This window comes from Lepisosteus platostomus, unplaced genomic scaffold, assembly GCF_059453375.1.
Source record: "Lepisosteus platostomus isolate fLepPlt1 unplaced genomic scaffold, fLepPlt1.hap1 Scaffold_30_H1, whole genome shotgun sequence".
Taxonomy (NCBI): Eukaryota; Metazoa; Chordata; class Actinopteri; order Semionotiformes; family Lepisosteidae; genus Lepisosteus; species Lepisosteus platostomus.
The window spans coordinates 760,742-771,155 of record NW_028291658.1 but is presented as its reverse complement, the minus strand read 5'-3'; the positions used below and the strand labels follow the sequence as shown (position 1 = coordinate 771,155).

The following is a 10,414-nucleotide window of genomic DNA, read 5'->3' as shown; positions in this document are numbered from 1 at the left end:
TTGCATTGTGCATTGTGCTGCTGTAATACAGTTTTAAATAATTAAAAGTCTAAACAGTATCAGCTTTATTTATGGGTTTTAAATAAATGTTTATATTGTAACGCCTAGGTGACTATTCATTGTTATTAAAATGACTTAAATTTGATCATGTTGTGATAATTAGAAATATAAATTTGTTTGGTGCGAGTGAAGTTTTATTTAATCTCTGAGCCAGGGAAACATTGTATTTTTTTAAAAAAATGTTTATTAAAAAAAAAAGTAACAGCTCCAGCAGGATTCAAACACACAACATGTGATGTGGGAGCCAGGAAGCTAACCCACAGCACCACCAGCAAGATCACACAAAGAGTGTCGAAAAAGCCCTACAAAACAATATGTAACAATTCTTGTGTTGCGGTACATGAGTATAATTATATCGTTATTAATTTCTTTAAATACGCGATTCCATATTATATTCCCTTTTAATCAAATTCTTGTACCGGAGCTTGTTGACTCAAGTATCACGTTAGTTAAAGACTTCGATGCTTAAAATGTTTAGGGAGAAATGGAATACTGGTGTGTATGTTTTCTTTAAAGTACCGAGACCAGCCATATACTGTATGTTTAAGTTCCAAAATTAATATTGTTTATGGCCTTCACACGTGTTACAGTATGCTCCTATTCTTTTTATGCTCAGGTACTAAGATTTCCCTTCAGTGGTAAAATTCCATATTAATATTCAATGCTTAAACGGGCACAGTAAAGACATTAAATATACATGTACATATACATACTGTATACAGTACAGTTTGCAAACAGTAATATGTTTATGTTCCTAAATCAATCTCTTTTATGAGCATGTGAAAGGCATGGTGAATCGGAGATTCTCAAAAATTACTGTACTTTGCATGATTGGAAACAAATGCGTGATTGCGAAATGCTGTGGTGTTACTTTTACAAAGACGGTCAATGAAAAAAAGAATGTGGACCAGGGCACTACTTTGAGTTTACAGCTTGTCCAAGGTCATTCATTATTAATACTATTAGTAATATCTTCGTTAAAGACTTTGATGGCGACAGCTCAAACATGAGAGGTTGAGCTTTATTAGCTCCACCTTGCAGAAATTCCGGATACTATTATTTTAATTGCGGTTTTATAGGAGAATTTACGGTAACTCGTGGTAGACTGCGTAAAGCGCACCGAAAAATAATGTGGTATCGCCCGCTTGTTTTGAATAGCTGCATCTGTACGCCCCGTGTCTCAACGGTAGGACGGAGTCAAATACTGCCTCGACACGTAACAGCGTTATGTTAAACCGCAGGACTTGAGGGCTGTTTTGTTTGAATGTTCAAGGCATTGGTAAGAGCGTAGGTCAAGGGCCATTGGTGCATCTCCTGTAACTGGAGTAAAAATGCTATTCAAACTGCAGTGACTAAAATCGTCGTCCACATGTCTCCGTTGTTGATTGCTTTCTGTCTAAGAACGTTCTGTTTTCATGTCCGAACGGGGAGACTTTATCATTCCAACTTGAAGCCACCCTTAAGTCCTCTGAGGTGTGTGTGTGTGTGCTTGCATGGCGTAAAAGGTTTCTTAAACGGAGAGCGAACTTGAAAAAAGTTGCCTCCGCTGCCGCCGCCGCCTCGCACTCCCTGTTCGATTGTAGCAAGAAGGCAGCGGCCGCGGCGCTCGCTGTAGTCGTGGCCGAGTGGTTAAGGTGACGGACTTGAAATCCGTTGGGGTCTCCCCGCGCAGGTTCAAATCCTGCCGACTACGGCGTCCTTTGCATTTGGTTGCGTGCGTGCGTGTAAAAGGACCAGCGCCGTTTCGTTTTCGCTGGGACCTTTAACACTCTAAATCGCCTGGACCCGCAGCCTGTGAAATCGATTCTTCAGCACCCACGATGGACGCTTTGCCGCTGGACACAGATAACGATGCTTTTCTGCAACGAGCTTTCCAGCTGAATTTTCTCGACAGCTCCGTACTGAACCTGTTCTCCATTGCAACATAGTGGAGGCTCGTCACGTCTATAGCAAGGCTGTGTAGGACCGCATACGCCACAGTGACTTGTACACAGACCACATGAAAGGCAAGCAAAATACACTTTTAAAATTCCAAAGACTCACAAGGTCAGAGAAACAGCGATGACCTGAACAGATCTGTTACAGAAGTCTAGGTTGACCTTTTTAGAGCTGTAATTGCATTTTTGTTTAATAGAAGATCAAATCTACTCGCATGTACCAGCACCTTACAGTTTATTGATGTTAATTCTGTTTAAGTAATAAGATTGCTCACGATGTTGGACTTTAGCCGGTGTTTTTTAGAACAAATTGCTTACACTTCTGTAAGGAATACGCAGTACGTGCCTTTGTCAGTCATTGCTCACCACACCTGTAACTTTCTTATCTAACTCACTTCCTCAAATGGTGAAGGTCCACAAACATAAATGAAAAAAAACCCCTTGTTGTAGATGAGGTGCACAAAAAAGCAGCCCCTGATAGTGTATAACACATTTATACTATTGCAGAGACACATGTAACATATATATACTGTATATATATATGAAACAGAAATAGAAACAGAAACAGGAATCGCTTACTCACCTGGAGAATCTCTGTAGGAATATCTAGCATTTATCAATGGAAATAAAAGCTGCTTTAATACAGTGCATGTTCAAACTCAAACCCTCAGCTGCTGTTCTTGTTTGTTTTGGGACAAATTGCAACTGAGCATCGCATGAGCTGTTACGTACCCTTATCTGTTAGGGAATTTCAAGGGAGTAGTTAGGTCAGAATGGGTAGGCTGCAAAACAACAAGTAAAGATTTATTCCAAGATGAAACGTTGTGGCGGTTTTCTTATCTTTTCAGCATGGACTAAACTTTTACGTGTTCCTTATATGCTATATATGTATATATTAGCACCAATGTCGTTCTTAAAAACTAACATGAAATTGTCAGGGACATTCAGCTATATACAAAGACGAGACAGACAAAGTAATAATTCTGTATTAACGTGGCCTACATACTGACGCAATGATCGAACTAACTGACATGTTCTGATTCAGATCCCCTGCAGTTCATGCCAATTAGAACAATAGCAATGCTGAGTCCTCCCCACCCTACTGAGCACAAATTCAGCTGCTCTCCAGTTCTGTTCTGCATGTTTTTTCATTGCAATTGAGCTCGGAGCTGGAGATGATCTCCATACAGTTCTGTGTTCACCAGCCCGCACTTGCGTGCTAATTTACGGGTTGTGGCAAATGCTTTTCTATAGTTCATATACATGACGGCAACCTGTTACCGAGGAACCTGAGAGGTTTAAAAGCCTCACGAGCCAGGCAGGACTCGAACCTACAATCTTCTGATCCGAAGTCAGATGCGTTATCCATTACGCCACTGGCCCATAGAACATGCGCTTGCACTCCATCACAGAGAGCTCTACACTGCTACTAGTAGTACACTTCCCCATCTAAATTTTCACAGCAAGAAACTTGTGTTTCCTACTATTTTTATCAGGTTTAAAATATCATCTCCTTAAAACAGAAAAAGTGTTGATGTGTCGTGCTGAAATTCCGATTGATTTTGAATTCAAAGAAAAAAGGTTTTCTTCCAAAACACCATGAAATTGTCACATCTTGCAGACAATAGGTGTATTCCATGTTGAAAAGAGAAGAAAGAAAACCATGGAGCCTTTTACAGGTGTGAGAAGACCTCACAGTCGAAACGCTGTGTTTCCGTTCTTCTCTTTTCAGCATGCAATAAACCTAGTACTTGTTCCTTTGCAGCCGAGGCATGCTGACGTAGCTACCCAGCTGAACATCTTGCAGACTCTACAGTACTTCTCTCCTGTAGAAGTAAAGCAGGGCTTGCTGGGTGAGCTTTTGCTCCGGTAAATTAGGTCACGTGTCATGTTAAATCACTTCTTCTAAACACAACATTTGCTGGTGCTAGCTTTCCCCATGAAAAGAGACATTTCCCTTACAGTACATGACATATCGTTTTTATTCTATCAATAAGTATAGAAATTAAACAAAAGAAAAAATGGTGTCGCCAAAGAATGCACAGCTCTGTCGCCTTGGGGAGGTGTCAAGGGCATTGAGCTCCTTGGACATGAAAAGTGCCCGATAAATGCCATTTCTCATCATTTCTCTTGGCGTCAGTTCTGCTATTAAATGGGACGGAGGCAACGGGCTCAGAGAGCAGGTTAAGTGCACACCGAACGCAGATGTGTCCAAGTGTCTGTAAAAGTGCGGTGCTCCGCTGGCGCTGTTCCCTAGTGGCTTAAAGTGCCCGCCTAGTAAGCAGGCGATCCTGGGTCTGAATACCAGCGGTGCCTCTCTCCGTGTCTTGTTGTGCCGAATGTATCATTTCAGACAAACATGTACAGCTTGGTTCAGTTTAATGCAGGAATTCATTTCCTTTCTGGAATAACTTGTTTTTGAAGAAATCCATACAGCTTGTGAAAGATGAAATCCATTTCTTGGTTGTCAGTGGAAAAAGATTGCCGGCTGCAAGAAGCGCAAGTGATTGTTTTCTTTGACCATAAACCTGCAAATGTAGGGTGCACAAAAGACTGTCAGACTCTGTGGTGCTGAAAAGTTGGTGGTTCAAGCCCCTCCAGTATGCGTGTCTCAGTTTTTCCAATGTAAACATCATCACCATCGCTAAAGAAGATGGTGCAGAAGGCTCCACAGTCGAAACGTTGTGCTTCTTTTCTTCTCTTTTCAGCATGGAGTAAACCTTTGCTTTATCCTTTGCAGCCTAAGCATGCTGACGCAGCTACCTTTCTCTTAACGCGCCTCAATCATTATTCACCAAAACCATCAGCAGAATGTGTCGCCTTTGTGGTGATGTCACTCCTCTGCTTCACAATGTCCTTAGTGACGGACCATTTCTTTCTGCCATTTTTCCGGAGCGGTTATTGATTGCTCCATCATTTCCCTCATACTTTCCATCCCTAGATTGAAAAAAAAAAACAGAAACAGGCTGACAGGACGACAATCAAATTGCAAAAACTCATCAAAGCACTCGATAGAGTATTTGAATCCACAAGTAGCTACGAGCAACTTTGTCCTGGCTTGCATGAAAGTCGGAAAATGTCAAAAAGAAAAAGATGGTGGCTTTTTCATATCTGTTCTTTTATTTTTAGTTCGTTGGCTCATCTGTCCATTGTCCTCCTGCCTGGCTCTTGACCTGTGACTGTCTGAACGCACACAGTAGACTTTCATGCAGGGGATTTGTCCTGAGCCTCTGTGAAGGACCCACCCACCCCCATAAATAACTGCTCTAGAAACACATGAATGCAAAACTAAACCACAGCTTAAAGAGGAGCTTGTCATGACCGCCAGGCAGTTAAGACCAACTCTTAAGCAATCTAAACAGCACCAGCAGCGGGTGATTATTAACAAACGCCGCCGCACGAGTTAACCCACCTGCACACACTCCACCGTGCGGTACGCAGTGCTATTTTTACCATCTTTACTTGCTTCCCGCTGGTATTGAGTCTACTCCTTGAGAGCTCTACCTGGCGTTTTTTCCATTACCTCGTTTATTCTGGATATTGGACTCCCCTTCTGCCTTTTCGACTTTGGACCTCGCCTCTCACCTCGGACTGTTTGCCACCAGTGTTCTCCCTGGATTACGACTTACCTTACGCCTCTTGACCACGAAACAAAGCAAAGCAGAGCAAAACAAAATGAACAAACGAAAAGCCTCACGTCCCGCACTTGCGTGTAACGCCGTTACGTGCCCAAGCGGTATTGTACTTCATCTTAGCACTGCACCCCGGGGCGTACGGTATATGGGAACGAGCACACGCCACAAATCGTCTCGAATCACTCCCTACAGCTGTAAGGCACCTTGAAGCGTGCACCCCCAACATTTTTCTTTGCGCATCTGTGAAAGGTAAACTCTTGAGCAAACTCTGAACCAGCTCTAAGGAAACTAATCCGATTAGACGTTACTTTGACTCATCCTTTAAGGGAACCTTGTTAATTGGAGAAATCAATGATTTCGAATGAATTCTGTATGCGTTAAAAGACAGCTATACACAGAAAACATGCAGGACACTTCTCATGATGTTTCCCGAGCCGAAACACAGTGCGTTTTTCCAAACCCTCTGACAAAGCCCGCCCACTGAAAACTGCAGCAGATCGTGTAAAGACGTTCAACTTTGTAACTACTGCACGCACAGGAAGCAGAATAAATTCCTCTTTTCAAACTGTCAAAGGTTTGCTTTGCGAACACTGCAGGACATCGCACAATCTCTTTTGAATGGGGACAATCGATTTCTTATGGGGCACAGTAAGTACAGACGTTTAAAAAGCTCCACTCATGCCGACGATGCAGCATGAAGAAGCGCAACCTAACGTTTGCATTCCTAGCAAATTCCTTTTATTTTTTGATAAATAAAGACAGTCTTGTTTAACAAACAACACACACAACATTTTACATTGTCAATTCAATTCAAATCAATGTATTTCTATATAGCGCCTTTCACAACAAGGTTACGTGCTGTCTCTTTGAGGCAGATGTTTAAATCCTCTGAGTTAAGTGCTGAAGTTATAGTAGTCCTATCAGTATTGTTGCCTCCGATCAACAGATCCTCATTTTTCTCAGAGTTGAGTAACAAAAAGTTTTCACACATCCAAGTATTTCCTTCCTTAATGCATTTAACTAAACTGATAATAGAAGAGTTGTCGTTTGGTGTAAACAAAATGTTTATTTGAGTGTCATCAGCATATGAATGAAAGTTCATATTATTTTTTCATATTATCCTACCTAGCAGCAGCATGTAGAGAGAGAGAGCAATATTGGTCCCAGCACTGATCTTCTGGTACCCCAAATTGAACTGGTGACATTGATGAAGCAGTACAATTATTAGATATTTGAACATAATGAAAACGATGAGTAAAATGTGAAGTAAACCACTGAAGGACGGTTCCAGATAAGCCAACCTCAAACTCAAGCCTGTGTAACAAAACAGAGAGGTCAACCGTGTCAAAGGCAGCTCTAAGATCTAGAAGCAAAGCACAAGCACTGTTGCATTCCCTGCATCAGTAGCTAAGAGAATATCATTTACGACTCTTGTTAATGCAGTTTCAGAAACCAGACTAAAATTTCTCAAGTATATTATTTGAATCCAGATATGATTGACGTTGGGCAACAACTATTCTCCCAAGACTTTTAGATTGAAATGGGACCTTTGAGACAGGCCTGTAGTTGTTAAGAACTTGTTGATCCAAATTTGACTTCTTAAGAGCGGTCTAACAACCGCTACCTTAAATTGATCAGGTACAACGCCTGACGCAAGCGATGCATTCATCATACTAATTATAGGTCCTGCCAGTCCTTCGAGGGAATCTTTGACTAGCTGAGTGGGGATGGGATCTAGCGAACAGGTGGTTGACTTTGTCTTACGTCTGTGTTTATGAGTCCACCATAAGAAGAAATCTGAACAGGAGTGGTGATCATGCGAGGTCACCATGGAGGAAACCACTGCTCTCCCCCCCAAAAAAACCACCACTGCCCCTCTCAAGTTTGCTAAAGACCACATGGATGTTCCACAGCAACTCCTGGAACAATGTTCTGTGGACAGTGACAAAAGTTGAACATGTTGGTAAATGTGCACAACGTTATGTTTGGAGATAACAAAACACTGCATACCAACTCCAAAACCTCATCCCACCTGGGAAGCATAGCGGAGGCTGTACGGCTTGCAATCATCGAGGGACCGATGAATTCCAAGATGTATCAGGAAATTCTACAGCAGAATGTCAGGGTGTCTGCCTGTGATCTAAAACTCGAAAGACGCTGGGTCATGCAGCATGACAAAAACAAAGGAGTACATCAACAACAGAGTGGCTGAAACAATAGAAATTCCGTATTTTGGGATGGCCGAGTAAGAGTCCTGACCCCAATCCCATTGAAGTGCTGTGGCGTGATCTGAAGCAGGCCGTTCAGTGCAAGACATCCCAAAAATATACATGAACTGAAACAGTTTTGCATAGAGGAATAGGCCAAAATACCTCCTAACCGCTGCTCAGGTCTGACCAGCCGCTACAGAAAGTGGGGGTTGAGGTTTTTGTCATAAAGGAGGTTCCACTAGCTCCTTAATATAAGGGTTCACGTACTTTTTCCATCAATGACCTTGATTGTTTAAACCATTTGGTCAATAAAGAAACAGCAATGTCAAATGTTGGGCGTGTGTTGTTTGTTAAATCAGACTCTCTTTATTATTATGACTTAGATAAAGATAAGATCACATGTTAGGAGCCATTCATGCAGAAATCCATATCATTCCGAAGGGCTGTTTACAAAAGTTTTTCTCCCAACTGTATGTGAGAGAAAAGCAGAGACGCTCACTGAGTAAGGTGGGGTTGCAGCTTTGCAAATCAAAAGGACATTTGTACGCTCAAAAAGGGACAGGAGCACCCCAGATGGGACTCGAACCCACAATCCCTGGCTTAGGAGGCCAGTGCCTTATCCATTAGGCCACTGGGGCACACTGGGTTGGGTCGATCACGCTGATGAAGAGCCAGTTTTTTTTTTTTCCTTTGCTTTTTCAAAGGGATCCCCAAAATTAGGAAAGTTAGGCAGCAGAAGGTTTACTGTGACCTGAGAAGGACCGGCATCCAATCACGGTGGTACACACACACACGCTCTCACTCATCTGAGCTACACGGCTACCAAGATGATCTCAGGTGCGCCGAGCTGGTACGGAACATATTGAACTGATCGACGGCGAATTGTCTCTCAGACAGGCTTTTCACCTCTGAGCTCCCTGACTGACAGTAATCAGCTAGGTAGTGAAACAGTCAGCTGCTTCTAAGCCTTAAACAGCTGCATCTCGGCGCTTCCACAGAGAGATGATTTGAAAGCCAAACATCGCCCATTGGGAACACCTTACTATCACTAGTTTAAGAGACTCTTAAGGTCTTGCAGAGGTGCCTGTCTAATAGCATGCGCTTTGCAAGCTATAGGTGTTTAGGCTGAGGCAGAATGCCTGTTAACAAAATGTTTTTCTAAAGGGGCCTCGCACTCTTTTCCAAGCAATGGTCACCATCCCCACCGAGTGTCACAATGTAGTCATGTCCTAGGACATCACCTGTTAGTCTCCATTTGTCTGCCACCAACACTTTAGGTTAAGGGGTCACAACCGCACCCCAAAGACCAGAGGAGCCGTTGGCGTTCTGGCGGCGCAGATTGGGCTGAAGGTGGGGCGCTTGAATCTCGCTGTTGGAGGCCGTCTGAAACTGACCCAAGCCTTTCCCTTGAATTAAATGTAAATAAGAAATGAACCCCAGATGCTCATGGAATCAATCACGTGTTTCCTTTGAGCCGTTTCAGAGACTGCTCCAGAGTTTACCTTGCACAGATGCGCAAAGATTAATGATGGGGGTGCACGCTTCCAGGCGTCTTACAACTGTAGGGACTGATTAGAGACAATTCGTAGCTTGTGCTCATTTCCCTCTGTAACGCTTACGGCCGACAGGCACTGTGTAAGAGCCGGCGTACAAGAGCGGGTGACGTCACCGCCCTTCCCTGTGATAGCAGGACCACAGCTACTGGGCTGTGGAGAGATCTCTCTTTAGCTCACGGGGCTAGGTCGCTGCAGAGAGACGCGGAAGTCCCGGGTTTGAGCCTCCAGTCGGGATGGGGCCGACCAGATGCGGCAAGGGCGCCCGCCTGAGCCCCCGTTGCGTTACATCTCTATTCCCCGTGTTGCAGTGGTAAGATGACGTAAATTCCTGCTTCGACACGTAACGGGATTATAATCAAGTGCAGGAGCTGAGGGCTTTAGTTTTGTTTCGTTTTCCATGGCGTTCGTAAGCGCGCAAATCAAAGGCAATTCCTGCGTCTAACACGAATGTAAATGCTTTTGAAAGTGCAGTGTGGTGCAGCTTGTAAAATCCTTGTCCACATTTTTGGTTTGTTGATGTTTTTTCTGTCTGCCAAAGTTGCATTTTGACATCCGGACTGGGGGACTTTATCATTTGAACGTGAAGCCAGCCTTAAACCCTCTGAGGCGTGTCTGTCTGCCGGCACGAATCTTGTGAAAGGTATTTTTTTTAACGGAGAGCAACTTTAAAAAGGTTTCCGCAGCCACCTCGCAGTCCGTGTTTGATTATAGGAGGAATGCGGCGGCGGGGAGCTCGCATTTGTCGTGCTCGAGTGGTTAAGGCGATGGGCTCGAAATGCGTTGGGGCTTCCCCGCGCAGGTTCGAAACCTGCCGACTCCGGCGTCTGCCGCACGTCGCCTTGTGCCTGCGCGGCAGAAGTGAAGTGCCGCTTCTCCTTTCCTGGTACTATAAAAACGCTAAATCGCTTGGCCCCGCTGCCATGGAAAGCAATTCTTCAGATAACCACACATTTTGCGTTCGCACCTCTGGTGCTCTACTTATGCCTTTGAAAACCTAATGAATAAAGCTGTAAGAA

At 43.6% G+C, this 10,414-nt stretch overlaps 3 non-coding genes across 3 annotated transcripts; 1 reads left to right on the top strand and 2 right to left on the bottom strand.

Moving 5' to 3' along the window:
- Positions 1-1,671: 1,671 nt before the first annotated feature.
- trnas-uga (transfer RNA serine (anticodon UGA)) lies at positions 1,672-1,753 on the top strand. Its single transcript has one exon. It is a non-coding gene; the product is annotated as a tRNA-Ser (tRNA).
- Positions 1,754-3,307: 1,554 nt separating this feature from the next.
- On the bottom strand, positions 3,308-3,380 carry trnar-ucg (transfer RNA arginine (anticodon UCG)). The gene has a single exon. It is a non-coding gene; the product is annotated as a tRNA-Arg (tRNA).
- Positions 3,381-8,407: 5,027 nt separating this feature from the next.
- Positions 8,408-8,480, bottom strand: trnar-ccu (transfer RNA arginine (anticodon CCU)). Its single transcript has one exon. It is a non-coding gene; the product is annotated as a tRNA-Arg (tRNA).
- Between the last annotated feature and the right edge of the window lie 1,934 nt (positions 8,481-10,414).